The sequence below is a fragment of the Camelus bactrianus genome, chromosome 15 (assembly GCF_048773025.1).
Source record: "Camelus bactrianus isolate YW-2024 breed Bactrian camel chromosome 15, ASM4877302v1, whole genome shotgun sequence".
NCBI lineage: Eukaryota > Metazoa > Chordata > Mammalia > Artiodactyla > Camelidae > Camelus > Camelus bactrianus.
In genome coordinates, this window is record NC_133553.1 from 3,561,529 (window position 1) to 3,579,246 (window position 17,718).

A 17,718-nucleotide genomic window follows, 5' to 3' on the forward strand; every position below is an offset into this window, starting at 1 on the left:
CAGGAAGAAGAAACTGCCCTCAGCATGAAAGCAGGAGTTCAGCAAATGTGAGTTAACCGAAATTGGAAAAGAGCATTTCACTTGAAACAGTTGATGAGTGTACACAAATTATTAAGACATGACAAGGAAAATCAGTTTGACATCACGAAGAAGCATTCTGCTTCAAATGCAGATCAAGGATTCGGCAAGCCCAGCTGCTACAAATGACCAGAGAAGTAACCTGGTTCTTTAAACAAGCGCCAGAGCCAAAAAGGAAATAATGGTGAGGAAAGCAGGCGGCCGAATATCTGGAACAGTTTCCTACAAATGCTTTCTCCACTGAAAATTCAAAAACAAAATGAAAGTGATGTGATGTTGTGTTGACCTCACGTGAATGGGCTTCCTCCGGTGCTCGACAGATTTGTAACCCCGAATGAGAGACTCAGGAGAATCATCATGGCTCCTGGGAGTCACCAAATGACTGCCCACCAGCTCGCTGACCACCATCACATCTGCCAGGGTTGAATTGCAGAGAAGAGACCAACTTCTGAAAGGCACAGGAAATATAGACAAGGGAAGAAAAGGCTGCAGTCAGTCCTGGGACAGAGGCCTTCTGAGCAGAGGCCAGAAGGCTGCAGGTGAACATGAGTGGCCCTGGGGCAGAAAGGGACCACGGGGGAGCAGACCTCAATTCTTTTCTCTCTCTCCCTCGGGTAGGAGAGATAAAGTCTGCATCCTTCTCACCTGGAACTGTGGGTTCTGGCTGGCAAAAGTCTTACCAACATGGAATGAATTACTCAAGACTGTGGAAAAAGGAAAGAAAGCGAGAGGGATTAGGGAGCCAACTCCAAGAACCTCTCAAATGCTCCCATATTTATTGTGTATAATCAAAGGAAATAGTCTTTAACAGTTGTGTGATAGTAAGGAGGAACTTCGTGAAAGATGGGATGAGGCAGAGATTGTAGAATCCGCAATGAGTAAAAAGGCTTAGTTTACCTTTAGGGGAGACATGGGGAGAGGGGTACAAGATAAATTCTTTAGATATCTTCATTACAAAGCAGACCACCAGATCAGCCAGGTCCCTGTTTTGGGAATAATGTACTATCAAACAGCAAGCACGCCCAGCGTTTATAGCTGAGTGCCTGGGTCATTGCTGTGCAGAAATCTTCCACGCAGATCCGCACAGGTAGAAGTGCCACAACGTGCTCAGAAATTATACCGTAATCACCCCTGGGCTCCCATGGACTGGTTTCAATTTAACCAAACTCATGAGAGACTGATGCAAGAAAACCAGAAATTTAATTTATTAATGTAACAGGATATGTGAAACTACAAACCAGACTGAAATATCAGAGTTCAACCATGAGTACAGATTCTCCTCAACAGCCCAATCACAGGCAGGCAGTCACATGACAAGAGTGGACAGAAGCAGAGCAGGAAGGGTTTCTAGATTAACTCAATGGACTAAATTTCTGTTATACGAAAAGATCTGCTGCCCAGAAGACATTTAACCCCAATCACAGTGCACTGTCCGTGGACTGTGGCTGAGACACGACTGTGAGCACCTGTGTATCTCTCCTTTCCCTGTCCTTTCTGGGCTAAGTGATGCACAGAGGTACAGAGATCCAGGGATGCAGATACCTCTAAACACCCAAAGCCCATCCCGGGGAGCCTGGAAACCAGACAGCAAGGGTTTAAATACCAGCTCTGTCACTTACTAGCTCTGTGACCTTGGCCAACTTACTTACTCTCTCCGTGCCTCAATTTCCACATTGTAAACCTGGGATAACTATCAAACCTTCCTTACTCACTTGTTGTGAAGATTGAAGGATTCATTTCTGTAAAACGCTCAGAAAAGAATGTAGCACATTTTTGGTGCTCAACAAATGTGAATTTAATAAGAAAGTGATTTACAAATCTCCCTTCTAATCATCTTCTGTGTTTCATGGCTAGTCTGAGTCCCAAAGGAAATCCTTATTTCCCCTCTTATAAACTCTTGGGGAGCACCCTTCTGTTGCATCCCACCACCTGTTTAAACTGAGGGAAGGGATGCCTCCTCCACAATCTGGTCCATGGAGAGTGTTTTTCCCTTCACACCCCTGACCACTGGACAACGGCTAGCCCTCCTCACACTAACAGATTGAGGTGTGAGTCCGGGTCGACAAGCAGGGCATATGAAACCTTTCCTTTCCCTCCAGTGTTGGCCACCATTGGGAAGCACCCGGGATGCTCAGCTCCATGGCAGGGCAGCCCTGTGGATGATTGGGCAGATCCTCTTAAGGGAAGGCTCACTGTGGCCCAGAGCTAACTGGGACTGCATGAGTCTCTAGTTCTGGGGCACAGTATCATGACACGCATTTTCCCACAGCCCTGAAGTTCATGGAGAAAGTGGCTTCATCAGTAATACAGGAGACATTTATCGCCTGCCTGTTCTTCTGTGTCATCTCTCAGTTGGCTGCTGGAGAAAACATGTGTATAGGTATTGGGTCCCCTTAAGCCCCAATATATATGAAGTAACAAAAAATTCTGTGGCTTAACATTGGTTCAAGGCGACTGTGTAACTGTCCTGACCCTGCTGATGCTAAATTATGGGTATAGGAACTATGGAACCTCCTCAAATATCTTTCAGCATAAAACCAGCTTTTCTTATTTTCCTGTTTCTTAGTAACTGCCAAAGACTGTAAAATGATGGCTTCATACAAAACAGGAGCTAAACTTTATGAGCCCTTTGACATTCTCACTGTGCTAAACACTTTACATAATTTCTAATTCTCACAATTCTGCAAAGCAGATACGAGCGTCCCCATCTCACAGACGAGGGAATAACTCAGAGCAAACTGACTCAGGCTCACGTGGCTCAGTGGCAGCACGTGCACGCAAACCCAAGACAAATAACTACACCCCTTCTTATATGTACAAAATCACCTCCCAACAAATGATACACAGCTGCTGGGTCAATACTCAGGGAACTCAGTACACTTTTCAGCTTTAAGGTGCTCCAGAGGCCGCTCTTAGCTGCTTTATAAAATTCCGGCTCACTCGTTGCTAACACTGGAAGAAAAGACCGATTTTGCCATTGTTTGCACAGCAAGTCTTAAATGTTCACAGCGAGATGACAGAATAAGTCTAAGACATAAGCAGAATAATTTTTCCAGGTAGACAGACATAATGGACATTGTGCTATTCTGAAGCACTAAGCAACGGAATCAAAACAAAATAACATTTGTTAAACCTTCTTTTGCAAAAGGAATATTAAGACTGTTAGAAGGTGCAACAGCACCACCTATGGCTAAAAACACCTTCCAGGTTGCTGGGAAAAATGCAACACAAAAATTGCCTGTTGGATCAGAAAGAAGAATCAGATAATTAAATCTTATGTAGCACATAGTGCACTTTGCTTCGGGGAAGGGAGGTGTATTCAGTATTTAATCTGACATTGCTAATACTCCTGAATATAAACAAAAGACACAGGCTCATGGAAACTTCTTAGTAGAGGAAAGAATCCAGTCCAGCCACTTCATTTTACAGGAGGGGAGACTGAGATCTGGGATCTGTCCTCCTGGCAATCAGCAGCAAAGCTCTCCCAGGCCTCATGTCTTGCACTGTAGCAAAAACCAACAGATCTGTACTAGGCCTATATTCATAAAAGTCACGTCTGTATTTTTCCAACAGTAATTAATATAGGTATCTTGCAAAATACTTCTCAAAGAGCCAGGAAAGCATACAAGTGTATTGAAATTCAAAAACATTTATTTGCACATTAAAACAGCATGAGCTTTATTCTATTAAAAAAAGTGACATGTCAAATCAATGTTTTGATATTTTAAAACCTATTAAGAGTGCAGAAAAATAAATCAAAATTTTCTTTAATCACAAAAGAGAGAAGCTTATTCCCTGAAAATGATCAATGTACATTTTTCTAAACTTAATGGTTCTGGTCAGATTCCTACGAATTTAAATGTCTGAGTGGATGGTTACACGGCAACATGAATTCTGAGTTGTAACAACACACATTGTGTGTAAATAATATTCAAGGCCGTCTGCTTAAGGTGATTTAACTAGTCCCTGTCTCACTAGAATGATAAAGATTTCATTAAAACTTCATACTGCACACACACACACAAAACCCTGAATCCTTGTTACTTTAAGCCATATTCATATATTCAGAAATATGCATATTGAATATGCATCAGAAACAAGCCACCCTCTTTAGTATTCAGAGTTGATCCTTCTAAACTATCTGTCCTTGTGACAGCATATTTTTATAAGCAGCTCTTGGGTGCTTCATATACAAGGCGTCCACCTCTCACAGTCAAACAAGTTAAAGGGCATCACTCAAATTTCACAAATGAGGAAATGTACTTAAGCCATGAAAACAACTTACATATTCATCATCAGGAAAGAAAAGAGTAAAGATTTTACTTACAATATTCACTGACAAAACTTTCCTCCATACTAAGACTACATAGAACCAATTCAGTCTTTGTAAATTTTTCTGTCAATAAGCACCACTAGAGAAAAACAAGCAACATCATTAGCAATGGTTGGACTTTCAAAGCCCACTCCAATTTTGCACTATAATCATTTTTAATGTTTTGATTTTAGTGTTTACAGAGCACTAAAATAAAAAAATATAAAGTTTTTAACTCATTGCCTGAGAAAGCAACATTTGTGAAAATGTACAATTTTAATTTATGCCACTCTGTCTAACATTCTCACTGGTGTCTCTCCTTTGAAGCTTCATGAAGCTGAGATCGCTAAAATCGTTCATTTATGGACTCACAGGAGTTCGGGAAACCACTCAACTTGGGGCTGATCAGAGGAGCCATTGAGAAAGCATCCTGTGCAGCCTGGGTTCCAGCCCTGAGCCTGCCAGCGCCAGCTGCGTGAGATTTGGGACAAGCTGCCCCATCTCTCAACCCCTCAGCTGCAGAAAATGAGACACTGATACCTACCCTTAAACACCTGCTATGAATTAAAACATGAGGAAAGCATTTTAGCCTTAGGTAAGTGTCCACTCAGAGCAAGCTTGGTCATTATGATGATGAGGATTACTTTTAATAAGTTAAGGCAGACCAAAAATTAGAAATCACCATAAAGGAGAAACATTTTTTGTCAATGAGCATTTCCTTTTGAATGGATTGCAGAATGTTCAATTGGTTTTTTTAATAAATCAAATTTTGTCCACTAATTATAGATTTACAGGTTCATGGACAAGTCTCCAGAAAAAGAATTATAGGTCACTAACCTCTGCATACAAAGAAAGTAAAGTTTAAAAAAAATCAGGGGGGAGATTATACCTCACTTGAGAGAGTATGTGCTCAGCATGCATGCGGCCCTCAGTTCAGATACCAGTAACTCCATTTAAAAACTTTTCTTTAAGAAATGGAGAATTAACTCAAAAAGGTGGAGGAATGCAGAATTTTTTTAGAGAATCAACTCAGATTTAAGATGGGGAAAAAAATATCCATTTCTCACAGGAAATCTTGAGAACTATGTAAACCGGATCTCAGTTGTCTAATCTTTTAACATTATTCATGAATTCCTATTACCAAGTCTTAAAACTGCCTGATAACCCACAGTGGTGATCCTGATCATAACAGCTGCCAACACGGATCGAGCTCCGGCTACGAATGGTCTGTTCTGCCATCTATGCCCCTGAGGCCTCACCAGGCTGGGAGCACTAAATTCGGTCATTCATGAGCATCACGTGTAAGTCCTCCCTTTCTGCTTCTCACTCCCCCCCACCAGACCCTCTGAGGGAAGCACTGTTATCATCTTCAACAACCGAAGATAAGGCCACTGAGGCACAGAGACTAAACCTGCTCCAGGTCACATCGGCAATAAAGGATGTCTATAATTCTGCTGTTCTATTATTGAGAAAGGAATCTGACATATCAATTCAAGGGAGACTGTTAAATAATCAAGTCTGTCAGGTCTTCACCTCAAAGAGCAGATACTATAGATTCCTGACGTAGGATGAGGCTGCCGCCACATACTGACTCAGCTTGAAATTAATATCCAAGATGAAGCAGCGGATACATGTAAATATTCACGACTGTCAACTCCGCTCTCTGGTCTGGGCCCTTCACTGCCTGAACGGGGGTGAAATCCCCACCCGTGTCAGGGAGGGAAGCGCAGTTCTTCCGGGACTCACCCAGGATTCACGGGCTGTTTCCCCCCCACAGGCTGTCCTCAACTATTAAAAAGCTCTCAAGAATTTTACACCATGCAAAACTAAAAGACGTTTCTGCAGATGGAGCACTTTCTCAGGCTTAAACCTTTTTTGCCTACACTCAGCAAGTGGGAAAATAACACATGACTCTGCAAAGTCTCTGACCCTCACCACTCACAGGAGTAGAATGGCCTCAGCACAAGATGACTCTTCACGGATGAGAACAAAATAAACCCGCCCCCAACCACAGGCACTCCCAGAGACAGCGCTCAGCAGTCTTCTGCACACTCACGGTTGTGCAGCCCTCACCACCATCTATTTCCAGAACACTTCATCATCCCATAAGAACACCCCTGCCACTAGCAATCACTCCCCTACCCCCCTCCACCCAACCCCTTGCAACCATCACCTGCCCTCTGCCTCTGCATGTGCCTATTCTGGGCATTTCAGATCACTGAATTCAACAATATGTGGCCGTTTGTGTCTGGTTCCTTTCACTTAACGTGCTGTTATCAAGGCTCGTCCAGGTTGAAGTGGTATCAGCATCTCTCTTTTTTTTTTTGAAAGTGTTAAAGTTTATTAGAAGGTGGTAAGTACTATCAAAAAGAGTAGAGAGGAGCATAAGTGATTGGGTTTCAAAGGGAAAAGGGCGGGTTGAGCAGTCAGTGTGGACTTCCCAGAGCAGGTGGCATTTTTCATATTCCCCTTTATTTATTTTTTCTTTTTTATTCACTTTTACGTCTGAATAATGTTCCACTACATGGAGATACTACATTCTGTTCATCCATTCATCAGCTATGTTTGGACGAGCTCCAGACGAATGAGTGTAAGAGGTGACTAGGCAGGGATGGCATTTAAGCAAAGGGCAAGATGTGCTTTCAAAAAAAAAAAAAAGCCAACAAACAGAGGCACAAGGAAATTCAGCGCGTTTCTGAGAATGTGCATGCTTGCTTCACGATGACTGCCGTGCAGGGCTGGGGGGGGGAGTGACAGGAGACACAATGAGGGAGTCACCTGAGAATATTCCCCATGCAAGCAGCTCAGCCAATTCTCCTCCCTCATCCTGTATTTTAGAGCCATTTTTGATAGGTTTTCTATTTCAAGTAACAGTACTTAGTTACACATCTGATCATCTGCATCAGATCACCTTACCTCCAAGACACAGAAAGTCATTCACTGATTGGAGCAGCTCCAAGACATAACGGTGATGTACCAGGGAGTCCTGCAGCATCCCGGCCTGCAGGCACAAACCCCCACATGTTCCATGGTGATGTCCGGAAAGTAAAATGCATGGAAATTTCTCACTGCTTGTGCACGATATCTGCCCCCAAATTGCCCCAAAATCATGCTGGCAAAGCACTACTGAGCCCTCTCACTACAAAAAAAAAAAAAAAAAAAAAAAAAAGAGAGAGAGAGAGAACAGAAAAGAAAAGAATAAAGCTAAGAAGGCAAATTTAGGGTCTTCCATTGAAAACCAGCAACCATCACTGCCAGTAACTCAGCTGGAATTGTCCTGACTTCAAAAACCAATGCGCAGTTACATTGCAAACGTGATAGACATATATGTATTCCACGTAGATGATATTACAGTAGGATTTTTCTTTTCGAAATTTCCAGTTGCAACATTAACACAAGAAAGATTATGTTTCAGCTTTAAAAAAATGAATTATTTTCCACTTTCTTAATTTTGAACCTATTATTATTTTATAAAGGGTGCTATGCTGCAAATTATAAACCAACTATTTGGCTTCTGCCAACAAGACCTTTATGACTTCACTATTTCAGAGCAAGATTTAATGATGCTTTGAGAAGTGGGGCCTGGGGCGCTCACTAACAGCTCTTTAAATACTGACAAGGATGTGCTATTTAAGTAATGCAAAGGCTCTAACTCTACATTAACTCAGAAACCAAAGAAACTACACCAAAGCCTTACTTTATCATTTTTAAATTTTGCTATTCTTTTGAATATTAAATTTCTTAAAAGATAAGATTTTTTTTGAGAAACACAGCAGCTGTATTAAATTTCCTCTCACCAAGAAAGCAATCTTTATCAAGAATAAATACCCCTATGGAAATCCAAATGACGGGACGTTTCTAGCTAAGTGAACATGCAGATCTCAACACAAGACTAAATCCTATCAGATCTCACTCGAACGAGCTCAACAATGTCCTGTGCTACCCTGAAACTTAGCTATTCTCTTCCAAATGTTGGCTGAGCTAAGATCATCACACAATGCAGGGAAGAAGAGAAAAGTCCACCTGGTTGCATCCGTTTTCTTCCAGCCACAAGGTGCCGCTAGGGGGTCCCCGTTAATAAGCTCTCCCCATGAGGAAATCCGGCATTCACACTGCCCCTGCCGTCCCCAAGCAGCCCCGACGCCCCTCTCCCACTGGTGGCCGCCCAGCCTGTCAATGGTCTTCTAATGACCCTCCCAGTTGGTGGCACTCTCCCCCTCTTCCCTGCTTCACACACACACACACAAACACACACACACACACACACACACACACACACACACACACACACGGAGCCAGGACAGCCTTCCCAAAGCACAAATTTGATTACATCACCCCCACTTCAAACCCTTCAGAGGCTCCCTGGTACAGTTCTAGCCCCACCCCCGACGCTGCTCGCCCAGCCTCACCTCAGTACCCAGGTCCCCAATGACCTCAGGCGCCCCCTGAACTGCTGCTACTTCCCACTTGCCTCCAAGCCCATTTTGACTGTTTGTCAAGGGAGCCTTCCTTCCCTCGAACCTCTACACTTTGGGTTAGGTGCCCCTGCTGTGTTCCTAGAACATTCTACGCTAAGACAACTTCTGACAATGCTAAACTCTCAAGAAGTAATACATTTTGCTTACTACTGTGAGTCCACCCTCTCTCCCCTGGACACTCAGAATTGCATGTGTTATGAATAAATGAATGAAGGGGTGGGTCTCAAAGAGACGGGCAGAGCTGCTCTCGCCCACCCCGACCCCTTCTTTCTGTAGAACATCAGAAGCAAAACCAGGAGTACCTCTCCTGAGGGTCACTTTCTGCTGACAAACTTCACTGCCTCTTCTGTGTCAATTCTAGTAAAAAACCAAGCTCCTCCTAAGCCCTCCATCCCTAGGCCCACTCCAGTGTCCTCCCAAGCAGGGGCACACTCCACCCTGGACCACACAGTGCACTCTCCCCGAGTCCCCACCCCACAAGCCTCCAGGCCTCTACTCGGGCTGCTCCTGCAACCTGAGTCACCCTCTTGATCCCTTCTCCTGGCTGACTCTTACTCTGTCCTCATAACTGAATGTAGAGCCCATTTCTTCAAGGAAGCCCTCTCTGATGAAGTCCTTTAGCTCTTGGCTGGGCTCCCTCTACAGCAGGACTGCTTGGCGACAAACTGGTGTTTGTCCACCTGCTCCTCTGAGACCATGAACTCTTGGAGGCCACGTGGGAAAAAGGAGTGAGACAACAAGAGGGGTGGGAAGAGCAAAAAGCAAAATCACAACCCAAGTCCCAGATTCAAGGATTCTGTCTCAGAAGAAAAGAATAAAATGTTTCATACGTATGTCATTTGGCTATGAGTTTTGTAGCTCATGGAAAGCAAGAGGTTGGTGTTCTAGTCTAAAATCCAAGTTACATGCAAAGAAATGTACATATTCATATCCAAAGGAAACCAGAGCTGCTCAACAACAGTTTGCAGTTAAAATCAAAGGAAATTTGATAAAGGCAATCTCTCTCGCTCTCTCTCTCTTTGTTTTTTTTTGTTTTTTTTTTGTATCATATTGTTGTAGAAGTATTTGTATAACTAAGTGATGGCTACAGCCTATGATTCTGCACTGGAGTGTTTGGGGCAGAGGAAGCCCAGATTACATGCACTGTGTAAATGCAATCACACCAACACACTGACAGGTGCCCTACTGGCTGAGCTGAAGTTCCAAAGCAGACAACATTACGATGCAAGACAGCTCTCATTAGAAAGTAAAGAATGCAATGTTCTGTACTCAATTACTTACGTTTTATGGGCCATTAAGCGATAGTGCATCTTGTCTAATGAAACCCCAAAATAAATTGTTAACGTCGATTTTCTCCATCTGACCCTTATTTGCTAACTTTGGATATCAAACCCTCACTCCATACAGAAAGCTCAGACCTACGGTGCAGCAGGTTACATCCCGTGGAAGAAAGTCTCTCAAGGGAGAACTGGAGAGTTTCCCTTCAGAAGCTGCTAAGTCTGGTTTTGCACCTGTACGTCATTTGCAACCACGTCATCTTCAAAAGAGTAAGACCTTACCTCTGTGGGGCGAAAAGCACTGCGGTGCTTCTGAACAATTAAAGAACACTGAGATTTGGGAAAGAGTCCTGAGGCACTTAAATCGTACTTTTTGTGAAAGGCTCCAATACTGACCCAATTCACCAATCCAGGTACAACATGGAGGTACCGGAATTAGTAGAGAGAACATGCCCTTGAAGTCTGACAAGGCCCTGCTTGAATCCTGCTACAGCATTTACTAGCCGCGAAATGGACCAATTCCTTAACCCCTCTGAGAAGGCTTCCCAATCTGCAAACGGGGGCTGCCACCGCCCACCTGGGAGGCACGGATGTGAATGCAACACGCAAGTAGTGAGGCCGACTGCTACCTGACACGAGACCTGGCTAGTTTCCCTCCGCTGCCCTTCTCCCCCTTTAAACTTGCCCTGTTCCCCCTGGTAAGGGTCAAGCCCCGGACCAGACTGCCCGATTCTTCTGTGTATCCCCGGATACATGTCTTACCCTTAGGAGGCCAGAAAAGAACTATCTCCTCCAACGTCATTATCAATGTTCTTAAGAGTCTGGGTTTTTTTAACTCTATTTTGCAGGGAGACAATTCCAGAACTGTCCAACCACCATTCTCCACTTTGGCTCTTTCTCACCTCAAATCTTCTGTCTGCTGGCCTTTTGTTCGTGGGAAAGAGAGTCCGCTAGGGTTGAGACTCCCTAGGCCTCTGTCCCTCCCTCACAGGTGAGTGTGACTACATTCTCAACACTCCCCACTCCGACTACATCTTCCGAGGAGGTTCGCCTCCTGGAACATGCAGCCTCTGCTTCATCCCCAGACGCCCACGCGTGGCCACAACCCTCCACTCAGATTTCTTCCTGGGTGGACCTGCCCAACCCCAAGACCCTTAAGGATAAATGCCATTGCTCTGAAAATCCCAAACGCCAATGAGTGACACGCCAAAGCTGCATGGTCTGGGCTTTCCTCCAACCCAGGCACAGCCCTGACCCGCCTCAGCCTCAGTCTGCACCTCTCGAGATGAGCTCATCCACCTGCACGGCTGTGAACACCAGCTAAGAATGAAGACTCCCAACGTGTATCTCTAATCTGGCTCCTTCACCTGAGCCCCGGGGCCATAGACCCGAGTGCCTCTTTGAAGTCCTAACTTGGATGACAAATGGAATCTTAAAAATGCCTCATGTCCACCATTTACTCTAGAGTTCGATTCCTGGCAGGTACCTCCCAGGCTCCCGATTTTAGTAACAGACCCAGAACCCACCTAGGTGTTTGAGGTCACATTCAATTTCCCCTGTTCCTCCCCCGGCCCTGCCCTGGAATCAGTCTTGTCATTTCTATTGCTAAGCCAGTCTCAAGTCTGGTTCTGCAAGGACCACGGATGGAACCCCACAAGCTGACAGCAAGGTGCAGTGCGTCACAGTCCTCCGAAGAGAGCTCCCTGGAGGGGGAGGCATCTCCTGCCTCTGGTCACCTCAGAAGGCACTGGATTCTCACAAAGGAGGCCCAGGAGAAGGGACTCAAGGTTCTTCTGTGGTCTGAACTTTGAAGGGCCCGAGGTTTGGGGGAGTTCCTAGTTAGCAGACACACCTGCCAGTGAGCAGATGAGGATGGGGGAACCCAGGCAAGGCTGTTCTCACTCCGACCCCTGGGCTCTCGGGAGCCACGGGAAAGGCCTGTTAAGGGCACAGCCCAGCCTTCACAGATCCCAGCCTGCATTTGCCAACCCAGAGAGCCTAGACTCCTACTTGCGATTCTTGTGTTCTGTTCCCCCCCAGAATGTGATGGGCTCTTTCAGAATGTCTGGCCTGTCTCAAGCGAGACCAAGTCAGTGAAGGATGAAGTGTCCACAATTGGGCCAGGGCATGAAAGGTGAAACAATGTCTCATGGCCAGCATGACGGTGGTGGCCAAACCCTTCCCCCGGGTGAGATGAACCAGGGTGTGGGTGAGAATGCAAGGTCACTTCACAGCTGACTAGGGTGTTGGAGACTCACTACCGCAAACTAACGACACGGCCGTCAGTGGTGGACGTCATCTGCAACAGACACGGAGTCAGCTATTTACTGCCATAATGGGTTAATAGTAAAGGCTGGTGCAGGGAGGACTGCATGGCTGCTGAGGCAAACCACAGACCCGGCTCTGAATGTCCACCGGCTGGAGCAGAGAGGAAGCTACAGTCCCCTTTAGCGGTCCCTGTGTCCAACAGATCCAAGTGAGCCAGCTACTTAGGAGAAGGCCATGTTTTTCTGATACTCAGAAAAACCAGCCTCGTAAAGGGAAAATAAGAGTGGCATGGAGTTTAGACCCGCTCCTGCCTCTCTATGAAGGCAAAGTAAATTAAATGGCACCGGGAAGGTGAATGAAAAAACAAAAAACAAAAAATCGGTGACTGCTTCTTCCAACAGCATCCCCTGCAGCTGCTCACCCCCGAGACTGCCACTTTCTCACCAGTGACCGCCGGCCAGGAAGCTCCGTCACGCACGTCACACAGCGACAGCCCTGAACCGCGTGCCAAGCACGTTTGTCTAAAAGCCAGAATCAAGGAAGATGCTGCATATTTTGACATTCCAAGTTTAAATACTCCTTGAAAAAAATCCCTCAGCAGCCGCCTAAATCAATTCACATCTCACTTCTTCAAAACAATCAAACAAATTTAATAAGGGCGCATTTGTCACCAAACATAAGGAGGACCAAACTGGTTCCTCAAAGCAAGGATTTTAACAGGTATCAAACACCAGTGGGTGATGTGCTAACAAAGCAAAAATTCCAAAAATCTAGAAAATAAAAAGATGTCTAGGATAATATATGGATCAAGGCAACTGTTAAGGTTTTTGCTTTTTAAAGCGATGGGGACAGCACGGAGGACAATCTCGCTATTTCCAATGCAGGGTGTGCACAGTCCACATTTCAGACGCAACAACATGCTCACAGGGCGGTACAAGATAGAAAGGGAAATAGAAAAAGGAAAAGAGGAACAGCGAAAATTAGAAACACATGAGAACAAAAATAACTGAGAGCAATTACAAGAATTTACGTGAGTTTGGTGAGGACAGGGACGAGGGGACGGTGAGACCCACCCTCACCTATTGTTCCAGGGAAGGCAGGGGCCTGAGGCGAGCGGCGCTGCCGGGGGACCCCAACGTGGTCAGCGCCCCATACCTAAACTTCACCTAGATGCGTGTAGACAGCTTTTGAGCTACAAAATGTGGTCGCATTTCAAGTTGGACAATTTTACTCACTCCCACCAAGAGTAACAGGAGAGAATTAGGCTCTGTTCCTGCACCAAAGCATTGTTTAAAAAATTAATGACTGTGTAATAGTAAAAGAAACAATGGAGTAAAAGTGACTGGAGGAGAACTTACTTGACCGGAGCACACTGGCCGCGTTATCTCACTGACGTTCAGATGCTGGCTGAGCCCTTACGGTACCAAAACAGACAGACCCAGCAGGAGGGAGGTTTAATGCGCTGCTGTATTTTGATGCCGGGAGCCATGCCTTGTACACAAGAATCTGGGTAAACAATGGTGACAGTGTCAACCACTATGGGCTAAGCACACAACCAGCTACTCCGCCAAATCCCAAGGACAGACTTCAAAAGGCAAAAACAAGCTGGTATTCTCTGGTGGGTCTGCAGACTCAGAGCCAAGCAGTTGCTGAGCAAACATGTCACCAGTGCCTCCTGTGACAAAAGAGTAGGCACTGGTCAGGGGGCTGGGGCAGGGCTCCAGGCTTCCACTGCTCACCCACCATTATGTCCAGGGGGAGATGTTGGTCCCTACTTACGTTGCACCGATGTACCGACATTGACTGACGCCTGGGGACTCAGCAGGAGGTGACAGGTGACGGGAATGGAGCCAGCCTGGGAGTGGCACGGTGCTGGCATCTGTGTCCTCAGCTTTGCCTAGGCCACTACATCTGCCAGCTCATCTACAAGAAGCAGAAGGGGAGAAAGCCGTGTAGATCACGGGGCCCTGTGAGGACAAGTACAGGTCATGGAGACGACAAGCATCGCCCCTTCCTTAAGATATAGAGGTATGTCCGGGGAGGAAGTGAAAATTCATCCAGAGACCGCCAGGCACCACAAGCAGGTGGGACTCGGGTCCCCTGTGCCTGTCACTCAAAGGACTGGTCTGGACTTTCTTTTTATCAATTCTCTGGCATCTTCTCCTCCAACTTACCAACAACCAGAAAGTAGAATCTGATTTAAGACTCACAGAGAATCGCAGAAACCCTCCTCCACAACAGGCCCGGCAGCTCGTGCCAGGCCCTCCGACCGTCACCTGTGGGACCGCCATGAGCCCTCTCCAGACTCAAGGCCCGAGGCCGTAGGTCGGGGTGGCACAGATTCCCACACTCTCCCCAGCAAAGGGGGACCACCTCTCGGCAAAGGCATCTCACCTTCTTCTTCCCGAGGGATATCTCGATAGATACACAGGGAAACAGAGCAGAATGTGGGGGGGTAGGCAGCCCAGAAGAGCTCGTCTGCACTTCCAAGGCAAAGTGGGTCCGTTGACCTAATCACAGGGACAAAGTGAGGACGAATCTTTCCCTGCTGTGCCCCATGCTCCGTGACACGCCGTTCCCTGTGTAAGGAGCTCATTTGGAAGCCCCTGGCAGTGTTTCTGTTGTCCTAAATGGGCATGGTGGTTGTCAGGCAGGGAGAGAATTCCTGAGCCGTGCAGGTGCTGGACCTGGGAGGCAGGAGACACTGGCTCCACCCGCAGCTCAACCAGCACCTCATTCTTCGTCTCAGGATTCAGCATGACATCTATAAGCAAAGGGATGAGACTGTCCCAGGACATGCTGTCCAACAGGAATGAAATGACAGCCATGTAAAGAAAGTTTCCCAGTTGCCACATTTAAAAATGTAACCCCCCCAAAAAAAACCCTAGAAACTGATTTTAAGAACATATCTTACTTATTGTACAGTATGTAAAATACTATCATTTTGACATGTAATCAATAAAGAAAGAAACAAGATAGTTTACATTCTTTTTACTAGACAAGTCTCAGCGTCTGATGTGCATTTGACCTAGAGCATATCTCAGCTCAGAGCAGCCTCCTCCCCAGCTCTCCTAGCATCAGTGGCTTTGGCTACTCTATTGGACAGCAACTCCAGGGTTCACACCAGGGGAATTGGCTGAAAAGCGGGAGTAAGTGTCCATAATAACCCTAAAAGTATCTCTCTGAAACAAAGGCGGATTCACTTTTAAACGTCTGAAAACCGGCGGGTTTCACCTCCCTCACGCCTTGGCTACAAGACAGCCCTCCTCCTTGCTGATCCCTTTCTGGATGTAGGGAAGCAACCCTTCACACAGCCAGGGTGTCCGGGCATCCAGGTAGAATTTCCTGCTCTCTGTGTCCAATCCCACAAAGTCCTCCTTCTCAAACAGGATGTAGAGCAGGAGGATCTTGTCCCCAGTCTTGTCGGATGCACAGTCCAGCCACTTGGACTTGAGCATGATGAAGAGAGACTCAGTGAAGTCCTCGATCCTCTTCTCCACCACCCTGCAGTCCTCGTAAATTGAAGGCCACGTTGGTGCGCGGCTGCTCGGCCACCTCCCCATGCAGCACAAATACAAAGAGCCGAGAGTCATAGAGCGTGGTGCCATACAGCTCCTCTGCACGTCGAGCTTCTCGAAGGTCTTGGCCAAGAGGCAGTCGGTAATGGTGACAAGGCCCACGACCTTGCGGTGGGTCTCAAAGTCGCTCCACCCATTCTCGGGCGCATAGTGGTGACTGTAGTGGATACAGAGTGCCCACTGCGAGCCGCAAGGGATGATCTGCCTCACCAAGGAGATTCGCTTATAGATGCAAAAGAAATTCTCCTCTGAGATGATCCCCACGGGTTGGACCACCACGGGGAGAGTCTGGTGGTCCTAAGCACACTGCACGTAGTCAGGGATGTTCATGTTGCAGGCCCTGACGAGAGGGAAGAGGAGACCGAGGTACATACTGTGCTGCAGGCTGCGGGCCTCACTGGGTTGCGGTGACCTGGTGTGTACCAGTCAGAAGGCAGGGGGAGCCCAAGCAAAGCCGGGGGTACAGTTTGTCCTCAGCATCTGCACATGGCTACCGCAGGTCGGATCACATTACGCAGCTTTTGGTCTAGGCTTCCGACCTCTGCAGAAAGGGTCATTTCTTGTTTTCTGTTTCCAAGCACCTAGCCAGGCCCTGATGCAAAGTCAGTGCTCAAAACTGCTGAATAAAGGAATGAATAAAGGAACTGCTTCCACACCCCTCAGCAGGATATAATGCAAAGAAACACAGTAGGATCAAAAGACCTGGATTTCAACTCCAATTTATTTGAACTCCTAAGCTGCAGAATACTTGATAAGAAAACTTGCTTTGGGGAGGAGGGTTCAGTTCAGTGGTAGAGCACATGCTTAGCATGTATGAGGTCCTCGGTTGAATCCTCAGTACCTCATTTTAAAAAAATGAAACAAATAAATAAACCTATTTACCCCCCTCAAAAAATATTTTTTGAATTCCAAATTCAAGGAAAAAAAAAAAAAAACCTTGCAGTTGACACAACATTGTAAACATGAGTATACTTCAATTAAAAACAAATCCTTGCCTTACAAGAATATATCTGGATTATGGAACTTTACAAATGTAAAATGCCTAGGGTACCACCTGCATAAGAAGAAGGAACTGTACAAATTTACTATCCCTCATTTATGAGGTATATTTCCTTTTGGTGGTTTATAACATCTCAGAGCTAATTTTCTCAGATTAAAAAAAAGAAGGAAACATTACCGGATTCTCCATACTGCTGAAGAATCAGATAAATCTATGATAGCATCTGACCCACAGAGTTTACTCAATAAATGCTTGTTGAATGAATGAATAATCAAGCAATGTGAATGCTGCTCCCTGCCACAGAGAATCATGATGATACTGCCAGGAAATCCCAAGCCCAAGTTTCACCAGACTCTACACTAACCATGGGTGACCTGGGCAGGCCTGTGTGCTCTTCTTAACCCCAGTTTAATCATGAATAGAAATGAGGGCAATAACACAAACCTCAAAGGGTTAGTGAGTCATTACTGAATTGTATACCAACTTTGCAAGATGGAAACTTTAAAGAAATTTGGGCAAAAAGTCCGTAGGCCCTCTCCATATTATCTCTTACAACTACATGGGAATCTACATTATATCTCAAAATTAAAAAGTCTAATTTATTAAAGAGGCTATTGAGGTTAAATGAGCTCATTGTCTCAAATAAGGAACACACAGTACAAATCGGTCAATGCCCAGCCCATGAGATACACTCAGTAAACATTCCCACTGAGCCCACTGGTCCCTC